The sequence below is a fragment of the Hemitrygon akajei genome, chromosome 9 (genome assembly GCF_048418815.1).
Source record: "Hemitrygon akajei chromosome 9, sHemAka1.3, whole genome shotgun sequence".
Taxonomy (NCBI): Eukaryota; Metazoa; Chordata; class Chondrichthyes; order Myliobatiformes; family Dasyatidae; genus Hemitrygon; species Hemitrygon akajei.
In genome coordinates, this window is record NC_133132.1 from 81,274,638 (window position 1) to 81,299,525 (window position 24,888).

General features: G+C 41.3%; 1 long non-coding RNA gene across 3 annotated transcripts in view; it reads left to right on the top strand.

Annotated features, from left to right (window-relative positions):
- The first annotated feature begins 8,434 nt into the window (after positions 1–8,434).
- The window catches only part of LOC140733302 (uncharacterized), an 81,027-nt gene continuing 64,573 nt past the window's right edge, over positions 8,435–24,888 (top strand). For all 3 annotated transcript variants that reach the window (XR_012100261.1, XR_012100262.1, XR_012100260.1), the window contains exons 1-2: positions 8,435–8,591; positions 10,662–10,782. This is a non-coding gene — a long non-coding RNA (uncharacterized lncRNA). The remainder of the gene's footprint in view (positions 8,592–10,661; positions 10,783–24,888) is intronic.

The following is a 24,888-nucleotide window of genomic DNA, read 5'->3' on the forward strand; positions in this document are numbered from 1 at the left end:
TAAAAGACATGTTTTACCTTCTATTAAAATTTCAGGATCGTTTTCAAGATTTTGAAGAAAATTGTTGAGATGTAGGTAGGTACATTTTTTATACCAATAATTATAAATATGATCACCGCCAGTACTTTTCCAATGGTGGTTATTTTTATAACTTTTTTCAGCATATCCATTGTTTTTGTTGTTGTTATTATTATTTCTTTTTTTTCCTTTTGTACTTGCACAGTTTGTCTCTTTTGCACACTGGTGTCTGCCCTGCCGGTGTGGTCTTTCATTGATTCCATTATGTTTATTGGATTTATTGAGTATGCCACAAAAATTAATCTCAGAGTTGTATATTTTGGTATGTATGTATGTTGATAATAAATTTACTTTGAACCAGTCCATTACCTTAACCACCACAATTCTAAACCTTTACTGTCTTTGTTGAGTTGGCTAACTTTACCTAGGGAGACATTAAAATGCTACAATTGCATGTTGTGGTCACTGTTATGCTACTCAAATAGACATCTCCCAGTGGGACTTACTGAAGGGAAACTGGTGTCCACAGAAGTGAATCTCATACAGTATCAGTACTACCAAGAGAGAAGAAAAGAAAACTGGTAATAATGGATGAATTGCTATACAATGCCATTTTCTTGGAGAAATAGTTGCAGAAATAGTTCAATAGCTGTCATGTTAATTGTTGACAGGTGGAAAGAGGGTCGCAAAATTACATAGTACCATAATAGTTCAATGAAATTTTTCACAATGCAATTGCCATAATTTTATTTCAATTCTAATCCCCAGACACAAAGTGTATCTGAAGTGCTTAGAATAGTTTGGGTGCCTTATTTGTTACTCATTTGTTCTTTTAAGTGGCTATTAAAGTGTAGAGGCTTGCTGTTGTCATGCTTTCAACACCATAATAGTTCACAAGCGTCTTATTGATTGTAAAATATTTTGAAATATTTTGAGCTTGTGAAAGCTTGTGTAGTTTCCAGTCCTTTATTTTCCATTAAACCACATAATTTTTGATATTGAAAATGGCTTTAGTTGGAACATTTTACTAAGCTCAAACCCAGGATGTTCATTAAACATAATGGAATTATAATGTAGTAGTAGATGCTAATTTCAATTAATATAAGTATCTTTAACTTTACTCTCAAATTGATTACTTAGAATGCGATTGTCATTCGCAAAGTCTATTAAAGAACATTTTTTCCTCTTCCCTAATTTCTTTAGAGAAAGTAATGAGAAGTTGTATTCTTTAGGTACTCTAAATTTTGTTGGATCAGAAGTTTCAGAGTTTTAGCTTCAAAACATTAGACTACTGTAATTCAAAGAAAGACATGGGAGTCCAAGAATTTGGGTGTAACTTTGTCTTTACTTTAAGCAAGCAGTGCACGTATCATGGGGTAGCATGATAACGCATGCAATTAATGTATTTTTACATATAACCCATAATGAATTATTTAAACAAACAAAAATGCTTAATCGAACAATATAGATACAAGATTACTCAAATATAACTGAAATATTAAATACAAAATACTCTTCCATGCTTAGTTATAAACTCCAACTAACATAGAATGCATCTCAACAATATACACGGTATATTCTAAAATATAACTACTCTATACAGACATCCACAGCATAGTAAAATTTAAATTGTTGCATTCAGCCCTAAAGATTTAATCTTACTCTTATGACCTAACATCTTTCCTGACAAGGGGGAGCCCTCTGCTCAGCAAGTGAGACTTCTGTCTGTGAAACAATCTCATGTTCTGGGCCTCCTCTATAGTGGTTGCAGGAGTCTATTCTGAGACTGCAGGAAGTGGTTCTGATAGCGGCAGCCACCTTTCTTCTTCCTTTTTCTTCTTCTAGTTTGTCCATCTTGATCTTGGGATATGTATCTAATTGACTGGAGTATTCTCTTATTATTCCTTCCATTGCTTCCTTTATGATCTTAATTTCCACATTCACAATATCATCTGATAATTCCTCTGTTTTCATATTTCCATTGACTCCTTTCTTTTCAGCCTTCCATTCATCCAGCAGGACCTTTGTCTTTGCATTTACTTTGACAAACAGCTTTTTGTCTCCACTTAAAGTTCATGCAATAACCTAATACTCTCAGAATAGATTCTGGTCCTTTATACACTCAAAAGCCGAATGCTTGCAATGTTCCTCAAGTTCCTTGAATGCTCTTCCAGGTTAAAACTAGGCCACATTTCGCAAGTACCTGCCTGATAAACATATCAGAAGCTTTCTCACATACGTTGCCTACAGAAACTGTTGCAGTTGAACTACCGCTTTCATCACTTTCATGCTTCCTCTAAGCAGCATGGTCCTTCCTTAGTCTAATATGCTTTCCAACCAGACGCACAGATGTTGTCACCATTACTTGTTTGTCCTCTGTGGGGCAATGGTTCATGGTATTCAACAGGGAGACAGTTGTGGCATCATCCAGTACCTTTCTTAGTTTGCTTTCAGTTGGCTTTATTGCAGGGGATGTGACATACAATTGGTGGATAGTTTTCCAATCAAGTTGTAGTTATCTCAAACAATAATACCCCAGCGATGCTGGTCCTTCTGTTTTTTTACCACATACAAGCTCAAAATGCCTTGTTGGTTGTTGTGTTATGGATGTTATTCCCACAGGAATTATCTTCTCTCAAGTATAAGTTCTTAGTTGGATATCTACAGGCACTAGTTCAGTGTCTTTGAAATGTTATTCAAACTCATTTTGTGGAATGACTGAAACAGCTGAGTCAGTGTTCAATTCCATTTTAATTATATTGGCCGTTCACTTCTGGTGTAAACCATATTGCTTATCTATGAGTCCTGATGAAGGGTCTCGGCCCGAAACGTCAACAGCGCTTCTCACTATAGATGCTGTCTTGCCTGCTGTGTTCCACCAGCATTTTGTGTGTGTTGTTGTTTGAATTTCCAGCATCTGCAGATTTCCTCGTGTTTGCTTATCTATTGTTGATTTTTATACTGTGTAGCTTAAGGCTACACAATCCTGTATCACTCTCATCATTATCAGATTTTTCATCAACAGCATGTAGATTAGTGCTCTTTTTGAATCTGTAACTTGACTTTTTAGTATTTTCTCTTCCCTGTGCAATCTATTTAGTTATGTCTGCTAGACATGCTCTTTGTATGTGTCCTACTTCCTTAAATTTGCTGCCTGTTTTGCCTTTAAATCTGCATTTGTTTGATGTATGTGAACTCCTGCCAAAACAGTAACAGAATTTATTTGGCCAGGTTGGTTTCTGTTTAGACAATGCAATTTTGTTCACGCTCACTTTCATTCCTAATTGCAACTCAATTGTGACTCTGCTGTTTCTATTGAAACAGTGATTTTCTCTGCTTTTTTAAATGTAAGCTGCACTTCAGTTAGGAGCTATTTTTGAATGCTATTTTGTAAGATTCCACAAACTAAATGATCTCTCAGTGTATCATTATGCCCATTACTGAACTGACAATGCTCAGGCAAACTCTTCAGTTTAGTCACATATGATGAAATGGACTGCCCATCTTGTGGGTGTGTGCATGGGTATGTTCATCTGTGGACTGCTGAGAACTGCTTGCTCTTGCTGATAACACCTGTGTACAATCAATTTACAGGACATGTCACTCTTACAACTGCATTTTAAAAAGTACTTATTCAAGAGAGCTAATGTAAATGAATAGCCATATTGTTTAGGTTTTATTTAATATAATTTAATTCAGATTCCTGTTGAAAATAAAAGAAACTGAAGAATAAAGATATAAATGTGCCCTCCTACATCATATGGTGTTTTGAATAGAACCTATTTACCTGATCTTCTCCCACTCACTTAACCCTTTTAAAGTCTTCATTGGTCTTCTTAACAACCCACTTACTTATCATCAGCAGAAGCATATTTAACAATACCTTTCTGAATGTATATGAATTGTAAGAATTGCCAGGCAAATATCTATCATTGTGACACACACAACATGATGGAGGAACTCAGCAGGTCAGACAGCATCCGTGGAAACGAACAGTCAATGTTTCGGGCTGTCATGACCTCAGCCCCCTCCTTTGTGAGAATCGCAAGAGAGAGAGAGAGAGAGAGCCTTACCGTTTGGAATGTGGGCTGGTCGCCCAACAAGACAAAAGCCTTGGACATACCCATTGTCTTGGGAGACACCTTTGTGGAATAAGGAACTGGCCTACGTGCAAACCCTCAGGGCAATGTGAGATGGGTGATGGGGGAAAGATTGCCTCGCCCCCACCCTGATTGACATCTACAACCCTGCTAGTCCAGATAAAAGGTGGGCTGCCGAGGCGGGGCCTCAGACGCCCCAAGAAGACACGATAGTGCTTCCCGTCGGAGCGGGAAGCCATTCTGAAGGAAGCCACGTGCATTAGATTCCGGATTGGGAGTCTGTGGCTGGACCCAAAAGGAAAAACCGCTTTAACTAACAGCAGGGATTTGCTTCGCAAGGACGACGGGCAAGTGTTCCTTTTCTTTCTTTCTTTTTTTTTCGGATTAAGGATTAACGATTTATATAGCATATAACATTTAGCACAGTTCTGATAATATTCCGTTGCTTGCACTATCCTGCCTTTCCCGCCGTTTCAAGTGTTCCTTTTCTCTCTCTCCAACACGTGAAATGCCAGCGGTTCCCAAAACGGGGAAGCCTGCAGACTTTGAGTGATTCTTATATTCCATTGGACTCAGTATCCCCTAGACAACGATAGAGCTAATTTTTGATTGATTATTACTACACCTGTGCTTTAGATTGAGTTTTGACGATGTATATGATCTGAATGTTTTGTATTAACCATACGTTTGTGCCCCTTTATAAATAAAACATTTGAAAATAGTAGCACCAGGCTTCAGCGGACCTCTCTATCTTAGCTGGTAAGTCACCCGGTTACTGGGGAACGTAACAAGTGGGGGCTCGTCTGGGATTTGAAACCAAAGGGGAGGGTCAGTGAATCGGGCTGTAAGTCCAAACTTAAATCTGGTTACGCAGGTAGCCAGACAGGAAACCAGCAAAGATGGATGTGGAGGAATTTATGAGAAACCTGACTGTAGAGGCACTAGGGACGGCTACCAAATTAGACTTGGTAAATCTGGCAAAGGGGTTAGACCTCGCAGAGGTGAGGTCATCAGTGAAAAAGCAGGAAGTGCGAAGGGTCATAAATCAGTATTACATTGGGAAGAAGGTGTTTGCAGCTGAGGATTTGGAAAATATCCCCGAAAAGAGATTAGCGAGTGGGACAGATCAGGTAGAGTTGGAGAAAGTAAGGTTGGAACATGATCTTAAAGTAAAGCAGCTAGAAGCAGCTGAAAAGGCTGAGGAACGGGCTGAGAAAGAAAAGGAAAGGGAGCAGGCATTCAAACTAAAGCAGCTAGAAACAGAAGAGAAAGAGAAACAAAGGAGCCATGAATTGGAGCTGGACAGGCGAAGGCAAGAGCGAAGAGCTCAAGGGGAAGAGAGAGAGGAGGGGTTTGATGTTAGTCGGGCGTTGAGGTTGGTCCCCCCGTTCGAGGAGATGGATGTTGATAGTTATTTCTTGCTTTTTGAAAAGGTGGCAGTGAATCAGAAGTGGCCCAGAGAGCAGTGGGTGGCGTTGTTACAAAGTGTGTTACGAGGGAAAGCACAGCGGGCATATGCCGCGTTGCCCCCAGAAGGGGAAGGGAATTATGACCAAGTAAAGGAGGCCATTCTCCGAGGTTACGAGTTAGTACCTGAGGCATATAGACAAAGGTTCCGAAATTTAAGGAAAGGGTGGAATCAAACGTATACCGAGCTAGCCCATGAGAAGGGTGTGCTCTTGGACCGTTGGTGCACCGCGGAAAAGGTGGCCGAGAATTATGGGCGTCTCAGGGAGTTATTTTTGATTGAGGAATTTAAAGGTTGTGTTCCGGAAGAGATCCGGATGTATTTAAATGAGAGGATGAATCAGTCCATCTCAGAAATTGCTAGGTTCGCAGATGAATATGCCCTAACCCACAAGACAAAGTTTTCCTCGCCAAAAAGTTAGCCAAGAGACCGTCGGAATGGTAGGGAAAGCCCGCCGGCTGAGGCGGAGATCCTGCTGGGAGCTAGTGGTAAAATTGAGGAAAGGCAAGACGGCAGGAGAGGTCCTGGCTTGACCTGTTTTAATTGTGGAAAGGTGGATCATATTGCATCTAAATGCTTTGCTCCGAGAAAGGAGCCAGAGAGAGAGAGAGCAGCGATCCCTATCGGGCGTGCAGTGGTAATCAGAAAATCGGCAAGAGGGTCCCAGGGGAGCAGAGAGCGCGAGGGGTCGGAGATTTATCTGTCACCCGGAACCGTGACTTTGAGGGAAGGGGACCCCCCAATCCCCGTACGAATTTGGAGAGACACGGGGGCGGAGGTATCATTAATTAGCCGTAACGTATTACAATTCGGACCTCGGACGGGAGAGGTAGCCCTGAGAGGCATAGGAAACTGGACCGAGGTAGTGCCTTTGCATAGGGTCCTTCTAGATTGTGAGTTGGTGTCGGGACCAGTGGAACTGGGGGTCCTGCTGGAGTTGCCGGGGGAAGACGTGGACGTCCTTCTGGGTAACGACCTAGCGGGTGGGAAGATGGGAGCCGCCGTGAAGCTGACCACCCAGCCTGTGAGAGTTGAGGCCCCGCCCATTGAGTCCCCGAGCTATCCCGCATGCGCGGACACTCGCAGCCTGTCGAGAGCGGCAGCTGAGAAAGCGAGCAGTTTAAAATTGGCCCAGACGTCTTTACCGACCCTGTGCCACGAGGGTTTCGAGGGTGGTAAAACGAGGAATAGTAATGTAAAAGGGGGTAAAGGAGAGAAGGGAGAGAAGGTCGATCCACCCTTAGCGAAGAAAAAGGTCCTAGAGGTAGGAAATAAAGATGAGAAACAGATAAAGCTGTTAAAAGGTCCAGGGTTGGACATGGATGAGTCTAAAGGTGTTCCCGATAATGAAATGAGGGCAGTCCTCGATGAAAAGGATGCCATTACCTTGAAGAAGTCTGTTGGGTTGGCAGATGAGGTTGTTTCAGCCCAAGGGGCTGAGTTTACTTCGGAAGTGAGTTGCCCAGAGAGTAACTGGGAGGATCAGGGAAAGTTAGAATTTGAAAAGGGTATGGGTATTGAAAGCCTGGAAGAGGCCAATGCCCCGTTTGAGTGTGTCCAAGATGGGGAGGCCCGTGGTCCTAAACCTAGTCACGGAGCTCAGAAAAAGTCTGAGGTATTTGACTCGGCTGGACGAGACGGCCGTCCTTTTGGATCAGATAGACTTGGTTCGGGAAAGAAGGTGTCTGTGCTGAAGGGGGTGTTCAGAGTTAAGGTGGAGTTTACGAATGGGGAGATAACTGTTGTTGTGGAGGAGAACGGTAAATCTGTAGTTTCCAAATCGAATGGGAAAAAGTTAAAGTTTAGATTGATGCCTGCGCATCGATTACAGGTTGATTTGGAATGTAAAGGGGCCTCACACGCTATTGTTATTCAAGAAAGCGCTGTGAGGAAGCCGAAATTTAAATGCGGCCGGAGAAAAAGGTTCGAACTAAAACACATCAGCCTGTATGGTCTTGACAAAAGGGTTAACTACCTGTGTAGCATTAAAGAATTGGGTGGAAATTCCCATGATGGACTAGGTTGGGGACACGGAGTTAAGAGAATAACCCTCGTGGAAAGGAAAGGCGGGAGAGTACCTCGCCAAATTACTCAAGTTCCCCACGGGGGGACTCCCCGGGAAAGAGGCGATGGTTAATAGAAATTGTCATTTTTAAACAGCGACGCCGGTTGTACGGGTTTGCGCCCAAAGCCTGTGAATAATAAAGACAACCCCTTTGGAGACCTGCCGGTGAAATAACACGACCGAAACGATTAGTATTTGTATAAACTTTTGTAGATGCACCTAAGCTAAGATCACACCTCCTTAGTTGTGTTGCTGAAGAAAATAAATGACAATAGGTGGTTATTGAGCTGAAGTTTGATGCTACCAGACTTTAGTACGGTACGTGAGGTTAAGATATTAAAGAAATGGGCACTAATTGTTACCTGTTTAGATACTGACTGGAATGTATAACGGTAGTACTCTGTGAAGAGAAAAGCTTGTGTAGTATGTTAGAGTCCAAAAAAATCCTGTACCAACTTGTTTTTAACCGCTGGTAAAAAACTTTTAAGAGGGGAGGTGTCATGACCTCAGCCCCCTCCTTTGTGAGAATCGCGAGAGAGAGAGAGAGCCTTACGGTTTGGAATGTGGGCTGGTCGCCCAACAAGACAAAAGCCTTGGACATAGCCATTGTCTTGGGAGACACCTTTGTGGAATAAGGAACTGGCCTACGTGCAAACCCTCAGGGCAATGTGAGATGGGTGATGGGGGAAAGATTGCCTTGCCCCCACCCTGATTGACATCTACAACCCTGCCAGTCCAGATAAAAGTTGGGCTGCCAAGCCGGGGCCTCAGACGCACCAAGGAGACACACGAAGAAGACACGATAGTGCTTCCTGTCGGAGCGGGAAGCCATTCTGAAGGAAGCCACATGCGTTAGATTCCAGATCGGGAGTCTGTGGCTGGACCCGAAAGGAAAAACCGCTTTAACTAACAGCAGGGATTTGCTTCGCAAGGACGACGGGCAAGTGTTCCTTTTCTCTCTCTCCAACACGTGAAATGCCAGCGGTTCCCGAAACGGGGAAGCCTGCAGACTTTGAGTGACTCTTATATTCCATTGGACTCAGTATCCCCTAGACAACGATAGAGCTCATTTTTGATTGATTATTACTACACCTGTGCTTTAGATTGAGTTTTGACGATGTATATGATCTGAATGTTTTGTATTAACCATATGTTTGTGCCCCTTTATAAATAAAACGTTTGAAAATAGTAGCACCAGGCTTCAGCGGACCTCTCTATCTTTGCTGGTAAGTTACCCGGTTACTGGGGAACGTAACAGGGCCGAGACCCTTCATCAGGACTGAAGAGGGAGGAAGTAGGGGCCCTATAAAGAAGGTGGGGGGAGGGTGGGAAGGAGAAGGCTGGTGGATGCCAGGTGAAAAACCAGTAAGGGGAAAGATCAAGGGTTGGGGGAAAGGAAGCATGGAGGGGATAGGCAGGAAAGGTGAAGAAGGGATGTAAGGGGAAAACACTATGGGTTGTAGAAGAAGGCGGAACCATGAGGGAGATGATAGGCAGCTGGAGGAGGAGGCAGAGTGAAACTGGGATGGGGGAAGGGAGGGGGAGGGAATTACTGGAAGTTGGAGAATTCGATGTTCGTACCAAGGGGCTGGAGACTACTCAGACGGTATATGAGGTGTTGCTCCTCCAACCTGAGTTTGGCCTCATCATGAGGCCATGTATGGACATACCTGAATGGGAATATGAAGCAGAGTTGAAGTGGGTGGCAACCGGGAGATCCTGTCTGTTGTGGTGGATGGAGCAGAGGTGCTTGACGAAGCGGTCCCCCAATCTGCTTCGGATCTTACCGATGTAGAGGAGGCCGCACCGGGAGCACTGGATGCAATAGATGACCCTAACAGACTCATAAGTGAAGTGTTGTCTCACCTGGAAGGACTGTTTCGGGCCCTGAATGGTGGTAAGAAAGGAGTTGTAGGGACAGGTGTAGCACTTACGCTTGCAGGGATAAGTGCCAGGTGGGAGATCTGTGGGGAGGGACGTGTGGACCAGGGAGATGCGGAGGGAACAATCCCTACAGAAAGCGGAGAGGGGTAGAGAGGGAAAGATGTGCTTGGTAGGGTCCAATTGAAAGTAAGGGCCCCTGCCCTCCCCCCTCAATCCTGACGAAGGGTCTCGGCCCAAAATGTTGACTGTTTGTTTCCACAGATGCTGCCCGACCTGCTGTTCCTCCAGCGTGTTGTGCGTGTTGCTTTGACCCCAGCATCTGCAGTGTATTTTGTGTCTATCATTGTGGTATGCCGCTATCTGGCCAACCAGGAAAAAAGTTTCATCCTGCTTTAACTGCTTCCTCTATGTGTAATCAATACAGATCTTCTTTTCATGCCTTTTTTATGTTATCATTTCAACTTGAACTTTTAGTTCCCATAATGACTTTTGATGCAGCACCCTATCAGTTCCACTCTTGAAAGCCAATACTGTTATTGTTACAGAACTGTGTATTCTTGGACTTCTCAATAATAACGAGCTGCTAGTATATTTGGAATGCTCAGTCTGCCCTTAGATTCAGAGACTCAGTGAACATGCTGGGTTTTGGCTCAATGCCCAGACGTGGTAAAAAGCCTCAGGCATTCATTCTTTTTTAAAGCAGTCCCCTATTGCAGATGTATTCTGCTCGAAGAACTCTATAATGCAAGAGGGCACATCAATATTTTTATTCCTTAGATTCTTCTTCTGCTTTCACTAGAAATTTGAATTAAATGATACGGAGTAAATCCAGCGGATATAGTTATTAGTTTGCATTACTGTTTTTTAAGTATGTGATTTTTAAAAATATGTAGCTGTAATGTTCTGAAACTCCAAGGAGGAGCCTAATAGTCTCTTTGAGTGCAATTACATACAATAATTTACACCTGATGAATGAATAGAAATCTGAAAGCTGACCTCAACCCTGACACTATTTCCAGTAGTGAAATCGCATGCTCAGATGGAATGGCGGTAAGGAAAGACGGAAAGGTGTTATTTTTTATGATCATAAGACGCTGCTGGATATTAAGAATTTAAAATATTGCAGGTCTATCCCATCAGCGAGTTGCTTGTTGGTGGAGAAACTGAAGGAGCTGGACTTGGTGCGGACCGTGATGCCGGCTGCGACAGGGAGGTGTTGCTGTGTGAAGGCAGTGTGCAAGCTAACAGTGAGTGATCATCTTAGTTGTTTTCCTTGTGATCACAAGATCCTGTTGGACATTGGTGGGGTGGAATGCTGCCAAACTGATTCATTTGTTTATTGGTGAGTGCTGGGGGAGATGCGTGTCCTCAGTTGTAGCGAGGCCAAGGCCTCAAGCCACAGTGTGGCCTGTTTGCAGTCACCCATGGGGAGATGTTGGAGTCGGCGCACTCCACAGTGCTGGAGGTGGTGTGACGCGGCATCCATGCTGGGGTTGGTGCTATGTCCCAGTGTTTGCTCAACAGAATGCAAGCTGTATTGTGTGCAACTGCAGACTGCTGCAACGTTCATGGACTATATTTTTCTGTGTGACTGTATTTTACTGCTATCTAGTATGTACTATATGTGCCTTCTGCTATGTATGATTGTTAGTACTGTGATTTGCAGCTTGGCCCCAGAATAATGCTGTTTCATTTGGTTGTATTCATGGATGGTTGAATGACAATTAAAATTGTACTTGTACAAGCCAAGCCAGCTCTGGAACATCATAGTTACCTTGCTTGTATAATGCTTTTGTTTTGTGCATCATTCCAAAGGTGCGGTGCAATCTGGATTGGATACCTAGATACGTGTCAGGCTGTTTCACAACAAGTGTAGCTGAAAGAAGAGCAAAGAGGCCTCATGTTTAGTAGGTCATTAGGTGAAACTCCTCATGTCCACATTCCATTACTCTGCTTAAATTATCCCAGAGCAAGAAAACAGTTCAAACAGTTCATAAAATGGCCACCTCCATTCCTGTTCACTGATTGTTGTTCCTTCTGGCTCAGTGTCTTGAGTTTTGGTAACATCTTCATAAACGTCCTCTGCACTCTTTCCAGCTTAATTGCATCTTTCCTATAGCAAGGTAACCAAAACTGAATACAGTACTCCAAATGAGGCTTCACCAACATTTTGTACAACTGCAACATAACATCCTAACTTTCATATTTAGTTCTCTGACTGATGAAGGCCAGCCAGTCCAAATCCTTCTTCACCATTCTGTCTATCTGCAACACCACTTTCAGGAAACCATGCACTTCTAGGTGATCTAGAGACATTAGTTCTTCAAGGCATCTGCAAAGAGAGTTATCAGTCAGAGAAAGCAAAGAAAATTGTTGAATGCCCCTCTTGCGGGATGTGGGAAGCACGGAAACCTCCAGTGTCCCTGATGATTACAACTGTGATAAGTCTAACAGCTTGTAACAATCCACGTTAAGGAGTTGGAACTAGAACTGGATGATCTCCAAATCATTCAGGAGGTTGAGGGATGATAGATAGGATATATAGAGAGGTAGTTACATCCAAGGTGCAGGACACAGGAAACTGGGTGACAGTCAGGAAGGGGAAAAGGGTTAAGGAGCCAGTGCAAAGTACCCTGTAGCCATCCCCCTCAACATCAGGTATACCACTTTGGGTATTGTTGGGGATGATTTATCAGAGGAAAGTCACATTGGTCGGGTCTCCGGCACTGAATCTGCCTCTGTGACTCAGAAAGGAAGAGGAGCGAAGAGGCACGCTGTGGTAATAGGGGATTCGTTAGTTAGGGGAATTGATGAGAGGTTCTGTGGGCAAGAACAAGATTCATGGATGGTATGTTGCCTCTAGGTGCCAGGGTACAGGATATCTCAGATTGAGTCCTTGGCATTTTTACATGGGAGAATGAGCAATAAGAAGTTATGGTCTGTACAGGTACCAATGATATGGGTAGGATGAGTGACAAGGCTCTGCATAAGGGAGTTCAGGGAGGAACATGCTAAGTTAATGGGCAGGACCTCCAGGGTTGTGAACTCAGGAATGCTACCTATGCCACACGCTAATGGAGCCAGAAGTAGGAAGATTATATGGTTAATAAATACATGGCTAAGGAGTTGGTGTAGGAGGGAGGGCATAAGATTTCTGAATCACTGGGCTCTCTTCCAGGGAAGGTGGGACCTGTACAGAAGGGATGGTTTGCACCTGAACTGGAGGGGAACTAATATCCTAGTGGGAAGATTTGTTAATGATGCACGGTGGTGTTTAAACTGGAGTTGCAGAGGGATGGGAACCAGAGTGCCAGAATGATTAGTGAAGAGATTGTAGAGGCAGATGTTGGCAAGACCATAGACAAAGTTAGGAATCAAAAGGTTGAGCATGGTGTGTCTAGTGCCCTGAGCACATGTATTTCAATGTGAGAAGTATCATAGGAAAGGCAGATAATAGTGCTGAAAAAGAGGTAGCTGGTTTACAAATAGAAGCAATGTGTAGTGAGGAGAGGCAGATGATAGGGCAAAATTACAGTCAACTGGATGAGTTTCAATGTTAAAGGTATGTTGAATGCCCACTGTATACGGAATAAGGAGGATGAACTTGCAGCACAGTTGCAGATTGGCAAGTATGATGTTGTAGGCATCACTGAATCATGGCTAAAAGAAGATTATAGCTGAGAGCTTAATATCCAAGGATACATATGATATTGAAAGGACAGGCAGGAAGGCAGAGGAGGCAGTGTTGCTCTGTTAGTAAAAAATGAAATCAAATCATTAGAGAGAGGTGACATAGGATCGGAAGCTGTTGAATCATTGTGGATAGAGCTAAGGAACTGCAAGGGTAAAAAGACCTTGATGGGAATTGTCTTCAGACCCCCAAACAGTAGTAAGGCTATGGTCTACAAGTTACAGTGAGAGATAGAAAATGCATGCCAAAAGGACAATCATACAATATTTGTGGGGGATTTCAATATGTGTGTAGATAGGGAAAATCAGTTTGGTGCTGGATTCCGGGTGGAGCAATTTCTAGAGTGCCTACAAGATGGATTTTTAGAGCAGCTTGTGGATGAGCCAACTACGAGATCAGCTATTCTGGATTAGGTGTGTGCAAAGAACCAGAATTGATTAGAGAGTTTAAGGTAAAAGAACCCTTAGGGGTAAGTGATCATATTATGATCAAATTGACAGTGAAATTTTAGAAGGAGAAGATAAAGTCAGATGTATCAGTCGTACACTGGAGTAAAGGGAATTACAGTGGCATGAGAGAGGAGTTGGCCAGAATTGATAGGAAAAGAACACTGTCAGGGATAACAGCAGAGCAGCAATGGCTAGAATTACTGAAAACAATCTGGAAGGTACGGGCTATATAAATCCCAAAGAGGAAGAAGTATTCTCAATGAAAGTTGACACAGCCGTGGCTAACAAGAGAAGTTAAAGCCAGCATAAAAGCCAAAGAGAGGCTACTTAATAGAGCAAAAATTAGTGGGCAGTTAGAGGATTGGAAAGCTTTTAAAAATCAACAGAAAGCAACTAAAAAAGTCATTAAGAAGGTAAAGATGGAATATGGAAGTAAGCTAGCCAATAATATTAAAGAGGATACCAAAAGTTTCTTCAGATACATAAAGCGTATAAGAGAGGTGAGAGTGGTAATTGGACAGCTAAAAAAAGATGCTGGAGAAGTGGTAATGGGGGGACAAGGAAATGGCGAATGAACTCAAGAAGCATTTTGCATTGGTCTTCACTGTGGTAGACACTAGCACAGTGTTTCCCAATCTTTTTTTTAGCACAACACCCCCCTTAAACACCTTCATACTTTCCAGTGCCCCCATATTGTAAAAACGTATCTACCATATGCTCATGTGAGAAATATTATTCTGCTTTAAATTTTTAATTGTCTTTAAACATAGCTTATACAGCACCTGTGTACTGTACAGCTGCTTCCATATCAATGTGATCCTTGAGCATGATGGTTTTTATCTCGAGCTGAAATATTTGGTTCAAGTTGTGCCAGCAAAAGCCTCAAGACCCCACGCATCTCAATGTCCAAGCAGTTTCTATTTTTTGTGAATATGTGGTTCACTACACTGAAACCTCTTTCACCAAGCTGGGAGTATGGAAATGCAATGAAGAGCAGTTTTGCTGTTCTTTGAAGACCAGGAAACTTCATGTGACAGTGTAGCAACATACCACGTTTTTGAAAAGCAATTTTGCTTCTTCATCATTCCAAATTTTGATAATTTCTTCTTGCAAGCTCTTTTCCTATTTTCCCACCTTGCAAGAAATGGATTAACGACGAGTCTGGAATTTTCAGATTGTTCAAATCCTTGCATCGATTCTGAAAATCCTTCTCCAATGTTTGCAGAGGTAAGCAGTTTTCATGCAAATCAGTATTTGCAGAAGAGAGTGCCATACTTTCCATGCAGGGAAACTGTGAGAACATTCTTCTCTTGATGTTTTGCTTAGATATTTCCAGCTTTTCAATAAACATGGGCACTGCACTTTTTGCCTGGATTAAGTTGAAATTCTCACCCTACAGTTTCATATTTAGAATGTTCATTTTGTCATACAGATCGACTAGGTATGTCACATCTCCACATTGAAGGTTCAATCTTGTTTCCCAAGCTCCTGTTGACTTTGAGCAAAAGTTGATTCACAGTGTCAAAAAGATCAAAGAAACATTTTAAACAGCAGCCTTTTGACAGCCAATATACTTCAGTGTAAAGAAGCAAGCATTCAAACTCTTCATCGTTAACTTAGCAAAACTGGTGAAATATTCTGCTATTTAATAGATGAGTTTTAATTTTGTAGGTAGCTGATATGACAAGAGTCATGCTTGGAAAAAATCACTGGCTGAGGTTTTTGGCTGTGAGATGTTGATGATGAATTATACAATGGATTGCAAGCAGACTTGGAATTTCTGTTTTCATAAATGCCACTAAACCAGCATGGTGACCTGTCAAAATCGTTTTATCCTCAATGTGCATTTTGAACTCATTGTAGGTTGATTCTCTGATGAATCTTGTTTATAACTTTTTACAAAAGAGAATCTCTATATAAACTTTTCCATTACTAATGCCTTGTTGTCTCACATAGTTGACTCATCCAGTTATATCCCAAATTCTGTTTTGTTTTGTAGCTCTGTGCATAGTTGATACTTAATTCGTCAATATGACGAGCTACAGAGTTATTACTCAGAGGAACTGATTTTAAAATACTGGTATCCATTTTGAGAACAGTGCTGAGCACTTCTGTTAAAGCAGGCATTATTGATCTTTCACCAATTGAATAAGATTCTCCACCCTTTGCTAACATCTTGGAAATGTTATAAGAAGCAATGAGACCTCTAACAAGGTCATTTTTAGCTTTCTTGGCAAATGACTTGAGGGCACAACACTTTCAAATGCTTCTTTCATCTTCTGCGGCTGAGTAATACCATAAGTAGCCTTTTTGGGGTGTCTTTTACATAAGTATTCCTGCAATATTAATGGCTTCAAGGCTTCATTAGTCAGTACACATCAGATACATGGGGCATTGCTGATCTGACAGGAGAATAAAACCATGCTTCAGATATATAACATTGTATTGATGCACTTTCTGTAGTTCCTGTTTCATAGCAGAATTAGAATTCAAGGCTTCACTTCCTTCAGACTCATAGAGATTGTGCCGTACATAATTATCCATCATTAACAGGGCTAAATTTTTAAAAAAATTAACACAAACTAGGAATGCCTGTTGGATGTTGACAGTGGCAGTGAGTTGACACAGACGGAACAATGGTAGCGACACACAAAGGAATAGTGAGGAGAAGATGAAGACGATCATAATAGTGAAAATTGACAAGGATTAGGACATGTAACTGCCCCCGTTGGGAATTACTACACTAGAAGTATGGTGGAAGTTCCAGGTGTCAGGGGTCATGAAGTGTGTGAAGTTACCATTATTAGAGAGAATGTTCTTGGGAAACTGAAAGGGCTGAAGGTAGATAGGTCACCTAGACCAGATGATGTACACCCCAGTGTTCTGAAAGAGGGGGCTGAAGAGATTGTGATGGCATTAATAATGATCTTTCAAAAATCACTATATTCTGGAATGGTTCCAGAAGACTGGAAAATTGCAGATGTTATTCCTCTCTTCAAGAAGGGAGAGAAGCAGATAGGCCAGTTAGTCTGACCTCACTGTTTGGGAAGATGTTAGAGTTGAGTATTAAGGATGAAGTCTCAGGATACTTGAAGGCACATGATAAAATAGGCCATAGTCAGCATGGTTCCTCAAGGAAAAACTTGCCTGACAAACCTTCTGGAACTCTTAGAAGAAATAACAAGCATGATAGACAAAAGAGAATGGATTGAGGTTTTATACTTGGATTTTCAGAAAGGCTTTAATAAGATGCCACACATGAGGCTACTTAACAAGCTACAAGCCCATGGTATTACATGGATAAACAGGGGTCGATTGGCTGGAGGCAAAGAGTGGGAATAAAGGGAGCCTTTTCTGCTCGGCTGCTGGTGACTAGTGGTGTTGCACGGGTCTGTGTTGAGGCCAATTTTTACGTTATATATCAATGATTTGCATGATAGAATTGATGGCTATGTTGCAAAGTTTGCAGACAATATGAAGATAGGTGGAGGGGGCAGGTAGTTTTGAGGAAGTATTGAAGCTACAGAAGGACAGACAGATTTGGAGAATAGGCAAAGAAATGGCAGATGGAATATAGTACCTGGAAGTTTTTGTCATAAACTTCGGTAGAAGAAATGTAAGGATTGACTATTTTCTAAATAGAGAGAAAATAACAAAAATCTGAGATGCAAAGGGACTTGGGAGTCCTTGTGGAGGATTCCTTCAAGGTTAATTTTCATGTTAAGTCTGAGGAAGGCAAATGCAATATTAGCATTCATTTTAAGAGGACTAGAATATAAAAACAAGGATGTAATGCTGAGACTTTATAAAGCACCGGTGAGACCTCAGTTAAGAGTATTGTGAGCAGTTTTGGGCCCCTTATCTTAGAAAGAATGTGCTGAAACTGGAGACGGTTCAAAGGAGGCTTATGAAAATGATTTCTTGTTTGAATGGCTTGTTATATGAAGAACGTTTGATGACTCTAGGCCTGCATTCACTAGAATTCAGAAGAATGAGGGGTGACTTCATTGAAACCTATCAAATGGTGAAAGGGCTTAATAAAGTGAATGTATAAAGGATGTTTCCTATGGTGGAAGAGTCCAAGACCAGAGGACACAGCCTCAGAGTACAGGTGTATCCTTTTCAAATGGAGATAAGGAGGAATTTATTTAGCCAGAGAGTGATGGATCTGTGGAATTCTTTACCACAGGGAACTGTGGAGGCCAAGTCTTTATGTACTGTATATTTAAGGCATATCTTGATAGATTCATGATTGGTCAGGGCATAAAGGGATATGGAGAAAAGGCAGGAGATTGAGGCAGAGGGGAAAATTGAGTCAGTCATGATGAAATGGCAGAGCAGACTCAATGGGCTAAATGGCTTAATTCTGCTCTTATATCTTATGGTGTTATAGTCCCCCTGTTCTACAACACACCCCAGGCTCCACCATTCACTGTGGACGTATTTCCCTCATTTACCTTCCCAAAATTTAACACCTCACACTTAATTATACTCCATTTGTCATTCCTTGGCCCACTTACCCAGCTGATCAAGATCCCTATGTAAATACTAATTGCTATTCATGTATATGACACAGTCCTTTAGTGTCATCTGCAAATTTACTAACCCTACCTTGTATGTTCTCATCCAGGTCATTGATACAAATTACAAATAACAATAGGCCTAGTACTAATCCTTGGGGAACACTACTAGTCATAGACCTGCAATCTGAGAAACAAACCTTCCACCATCACCCTCTGGTTTCTACCATCAAATTAATTGTATATTGAGTTAATTAGCACTCCCTGAATCCCATATGATCTAAATTTCCATAACAGCTTGCCATACAAAACCTTATCAAAGAGCTTACTAGTTTATATAGGCTACATCTATTGCAGGGTCTTAGCAACCTTCTTGGTAACTTCCTCAAAAAGCTCATGAAACATGATCTTCCATTTACAAGGCTGTCCTCACTATCCCAAATCAGCCACTATCTTTCCAAATAAATGCATTGCTTATCCCACAGAATCGACTTTGATAACTAACCCATCACAGGTGTAAAGTTTATTGGTCTAGACTTTGCAGGTTTTTCAATACAGCCCTTTTTAAATAAAGGCCAAGATTAGCCACCATCCAAAACATACAAGGTTGTGTATAAGAACTATTTATGTATGCTATGATGCATTAAGAGATCAAAAGAGTTTGTGATACATCTCCAAATGGTTTTGGAGCAATCGTTTCTTGTTTGCTAGGTATTGGAGAAGATTTCATTTTGCATTTTACGTCAGTCCAAATGATAGAATAATATTTAATTAGAGTGAGGAGCATTGCCCCTCATTTGTGATACAGAACAGATATGATGGAGCTGGCTGAGTTTACAACTCTGCAGCTTTTTCCATACTCTCTGGCTGAAGGGACGTCCCTTCAACTTGAGGTTGTGCCTTTGGATCCAGACTTTTTTATTAATGAAAGCATCCTTTCTACCTCCACTGCATCCAGACTTTTCAGTATTTGGTAGGTTTCAATGAGGTAGCATTAATAACTCTGCTGATGTCAAAATTATTGGGAATTTACTCCGAAGAGGGGAAAATTGTTTCTTTATTTTAGTGAGTTACAGCATGTTAACAGAGCCTTCCAGCACTGCTGAATCACAACCTCATGAGCAATTAACCCAAAATCCTGCCTGTCTTTGGAATGTGGAAGGAAACTGAAGCACCTGGGAATTGAATCCAGGCCACTTGTACGGTAGTAGCATTATGCTAATCACTACACTACCATGTGATTCCAGATTTCACTTCTTATAACTAGATGAGTCAGCTGTTGTGGCAGGAGAATTCGAAATTGGCAAGATCACATGTCAGAAACAGTTATCTTCTCATATTTTGTTTGCAAGAATGATTTCTACTTTGAATAATGATTTGCCATGTGGGAGCCAGTTGGTAATGGGATTGGTTGGTCAAAGCCTTGTCATATGTATGCTAAGGATGAAACGTAACACCTTCTGCCTGAGAAGCAACTTGGTTCTTCTCCAATTTGCTCCAATTTGTTTACTGAGCAACAGGTCCACAGCAGATTCTATATCATTGACTATCGTGGAACATCTGGACAGCAAAATGCATACATCAGGATGCTCTGTATTGACTACATCTCAGCATTTGACACCATCAAAACTAATTAATAAGCTTTAAGACCTTGGCCTTAATACTTCCTTGTGCAATTTGATCTTTAATTTCCTCACATGCAGACATCAGTCAGTTCGGATTGGCAATGAGATCTCCTCTCCGATGTCCAACAGCACAAGTGCACCACAAGGCTATATGCTTAGTCCCCTGTTCTACTCGCTTTACACTTCTGACTGCGAGGCTATGCACAGCTCCAAGGATGCTAACGACACCACTGTCATAGGCTGATTTAAAGGTGGTTATGAATCAGTATATAGGAGGTAGATTGAAAATCTGGTAGAGTAGTGCCATAACGACAAACTTTTACTCACATTCAACAAGAACAAGAAGCTGATTATTGCCTTCAGAAGGCTGAAACCAGAGGTCCATGAACCAGTTTTCATTAAAAGACCGGAGGTGAAGACAGTCAGCAATTTTTTGTTCCTCGGATATTATTTTGGCAGACCTATCCATGGCACAGCACTTAAGTGCAAGAAAGCTTGGCATCGCCTCTATTTCGTTAGAAGTTTGCGAAAATTTGGCTTGACATCTAAAACTTTGATAAATTTCTACAGATGTGTAGTGGAGAGTATATTGACTGAATGCTTCACAGCTTGGTGTGGAAACACCAATACCCTTGAATGGAAAATGCCACAGAAAGTAGTGGATATGGCCCAGTGCATCATGGGTAAAGCCCTCCCAACTGCTGAGCACATCTACACAGAGTGATGTCGCAGGAAAATAGCATCCATCATTAGGGACCCTTGCCACCCAGGTCATGCTCTCTTCTCACTGCTGCCATCAGGAAGAAGGTACAGGAGCCTCCAAACTCTCCTCACCAAGTTCAGGAACAGCTGTTACTCCTCAACCATTGGTGTCTTGAACTAAAGGAGATAGCTTCATTCAACTTCATTTATACCATCATTGTAATGTTCCTACAGCCTATGGACTAACTTTCAAGAATTTTTCATCTCGTTCTCAATGTTAATTAATTTTTTAATTATTATTCCTTTCTTTTTGTAATTGCACAGTTTGTTGCCTTTTGCATACTGTCTGAACATCTGAGTTGGTGCAGTCTTTCATTGATTCTATTATGGCTATTATTCCACTATGGATTTATTGAGTATGCCATAAGAAAATGATTTTTGGGGTTGTATCTAGTGAAATTCATGTACTTTGTTAATAAATTTACTTTGAACTTTAAGCTTCGAGTTATACACAGATGCCTGCTTTAGATGATAATGTACTACAAGTATGTACCGTAATGAGCATCCAACTCATTACACAAAACATCGATATCATTTTTATTACATCTAACGAAAAATAGCAATAGCTACATGTAGATTTCATAAAATTAGATTGGTGAAAGATGTTCGTTTTGATAGACAGGCATTCAAAACTCTTGACACAAGAGACTGCAGTTGCTGGAAATCTGGTGCAACAGACAAAATACTGGGTGAACTCAATCTGTCTGGTAGAATCGAAAGAGGGAAATAGACAGTTGATATTTTGAGTCAAGACTCTTGCAGGGATTCCCAAACTGGGGTCAAAATCAGAATCAAAATCAGGATCAGGTTTAATATCACTGACATGTGTTGCGTATGTATGTGTATATATGTGTGTGTGTGTGTATAGATATAGATATATATATATATATATACACATACACATACACACACACACACACACACACACACACACACACACACACACACACACACACACACACACAAGTAAATAAATATGTTAAATTTAATAAGCAGTGTAAAAAAATTCTGAGGTAGCACTTTAGAGGGGAAGAAGCTGTCCCTGAATCACTGAGTGTGTGCCTTCAGGCTCCTGTACCTCCTTCCTGATGGTAGCAATGAAAAGAGAGCAGGTCTTGGGTGATGGGTGCCACCTTTTGAGGCATCACTTTAGTAGGTTTCTTGGATGCCACGGAGGCTAGTATGCATGATGGAGCTGACTGAGTTCACAACCTTCTGCAGCTTTTTTTGATCCTGTACAATGCCCCCTCCCCCACCATACTAGACAGTGATGCAGCCAGTTAGACTTTTCTCCACAGTACATTCTCAGACTCATAACTACGGACCCATTGATTAATGGTAGCTCCATGGCAGAACAGAGGTTGGGAACCCCTGATTGTAAAGGTCTTGAGCCAAAACATTGACTGTTCATTTTCCTCCATAAATGATGCCTGAGCACTGTTCCTCGAGAGCTCTGGGTGTCATTCAGAACTTATAGCATCCTTTCTAATGACTCAAACAACTATGAGGAAAGCACTGGGCATTTTGCTTGGGTTATATGGGGTTCTGGAGAAACCTATCAAGTAATGGACTTCAGTTTTGTTCACAAAATTTGAGCAACTCATGAGTTGAAAAGAAGTAAAATAACCCAGAAGTCCTGCTTTTAATGGAGCTGCTGAATGCAATGTACAAATTATTAATTGTGCATTAATGCAAAGGCTAGATCAAAATTCAAAGCGACATCTGTTGCCATTGGATTCAAACTAGGAAATTACTTGAAAGCTTCAAGTAGAACACCCACTGATCTGTTTCTGAAAAGCTGGTCGGAAACAAAGTTTTTATTATTTTAAAAAAAATTGGCATTGCCAATAGAACAGAAATTAGCATATCAGAGAGTCATGATAAGAGTTGAGTTTGCAAATAGGGGTTTAACATTAAACTGAAGATTAGCATAAAAATATGCCACATGCATGGCTCAAATTCACCCTAAAAAGTTGCAAAAATATGTGGTTATATGTGGTTTAATAAAAATGTTAGGTACAGGAAAAGTTAGATTTCTGAAAAGTCTAAAACATATCCATCTCAAACTTAAGTACACCCGATGATCTGGCATTCACAATTCCAGAGATTCACAACTGACTGACTGAAGATATTCCTCTTAATCTCAGTTTGAAATAGACATCTCTTTATTCTGAAGTTATGCCTTTGGATCCGAAATTCTTCTTCTAATGAAAACATCCTCTCCATGTTCATTCTATCCAGGCCTTTCTGTATTTGGTTGGTTTCAGTGGGATCCAATGAAAAAGCAACACTGCTGATGCCACGTTAAGATTATTAGACCTGGTACATTATACTTCAAAGTGAGAAGAACATTCATAATTAGGTGTGTTGCCTGTCACTGCAGTTAATAATGGCAAAAAAAGGAGACAAAAGTTAGGATGAATTTAATTAATTCTGATGAGTTGGAATTATTATACTCTGGGTATAATAAAACCAATCATTTTGGTACACCCTGAACGAAGTTAACTAAGACACCTGAGAGGTCAAGTTTAATTTCTAATCAGTCAAGTCAACATTCTTGAAATAGGGATTCCTAATGCTGGTCAAGATTGTCATGAAGGTTGAACACTAGTACCATTTTAGAAACACGGAATCAGTGGTTAAATTTAATTTATAAAAAGAAAAACATTTATTAAATTTCTAGTTCATTCTCAAAGTTTATAAATAATATAATTTAAGTTCATTGTATTCTTGCTAAAGAATTTGAACATCATTCAAATTCAATAATATGCTAACTGTATCTGCAAGTAAATCAGAACTTTTAATTTCAGTATGGAGTGGGAAAAAAAGCAAGAATTTGCTTGGATTCTAAAATAAAAATCGATTTACTCCGGAATTACTCAGGTTCTATGGAGAAACAAACATATTAATGTTTATTAATGACTGGAAGAAGATGAAGCCAGTGAACAATGCGACCAAGGGTGACGCCCTTCATTTGATTCACAAAACTACTTCTTTCACTTCTTTTACATCTTCTTTATCTTTCAAATGTGGTTCTGCTTATTTACAAAAGACAGGATTAAATATATAGGTGCTCCGAAGATAAAATAATTGGTTATTTGGGGAAATAAATAAATATATATACTAAAGTTATTATGAACTCTATGGAGCATGTGGGGATCTTCCGATATCCAGGCATTCTTTCTTTCTTTCTTTTTTCTTCTTTTTCTTTTCTTCTATAGGGATGTTAGGGGGGTGGGGTTAAGGGGAGGGGGAAGGGTAGATAATTTTTTTTTCTTTCTGTAATCATTTGAAAACTCAATTAAAAAAAATAAAATAAAAAAAATGTGGTTCTGCTACTATTGGAGCCTGTGATCTACATTTTAGTTGTGTGTTTTCAGGCTGATTGAGTGAACTGGCGCTTTGCTGTCTCCAAGGGTGTTCTGTGAGCTTTCTTCCAAGCGTGTGGCCTCAAGGCCAAGAAGCTTAGAAATGAGGTTAAACCCATGATTGACTCCATATCTTGCCGATTAAATCATCGAGGAAGATTGAAATCATTGAGGTGATAGCAGAAGATGAGCAGGTGTTCAGCGCTGTTTAACAGCCTCTCACTCACTCCTGCCGGGGGAAGGTGTATGTGTGATGGTATCTCTCTCCCTCTCACTTGCTACTCCTGGGGTAAAGTCTCTGCATTTGAATTAATTATCTCTCTCTCCCCCTCTCCCTCTCCCCCTATCTCTCCCCCTATCTCTCCCCCTATCTCTCCCCCTATCTCCCCCCTCTCTCCCCCCTCTCTCCCCCTCTCTCCCCCCTCTCTCCCCCTCTCTCCCCCCTCTCTCCCCCCTCTCTCTCTCTCCCCCTCTCTGTCTCTCCCCCTCTCTCTCTCCCCCCTCTCTCCCTCTCTCTCTCTGCCCCTCTCTCTCTCTCCCTCTCTCTCTCCCCCTCACTCTCTCCCCTCTCTCTCTCTCTGCCCCTCTCTCTCTCTCTGCCTCTCTCTCTCTCTCTCTCTCTCTCTCACTCCCCCTCTCACTCCCCCTCTCTCCCATGCACACACTCTCACACTCTCATACTCTCTCTCACTCTCACTCAATACTGCTGGAATCCTGAGTCTTGGGCAATGTTTAATCAATATGGATTGTGGATTGGACTCTGTAGTTCACATTACGTTGCATTTTTTGTTTTTGGTCACTTTTTTATTGTTATTTTGTGTATTTTTATTGGGCAGCCTGCAGACACAGTGCTAGATTGAACTGAACTGAGATGAACTGAATATGCCTGGACTCTTTCAATGACTTTGTGGGTTGGTGTTTTATATTCTGTGTTTTTT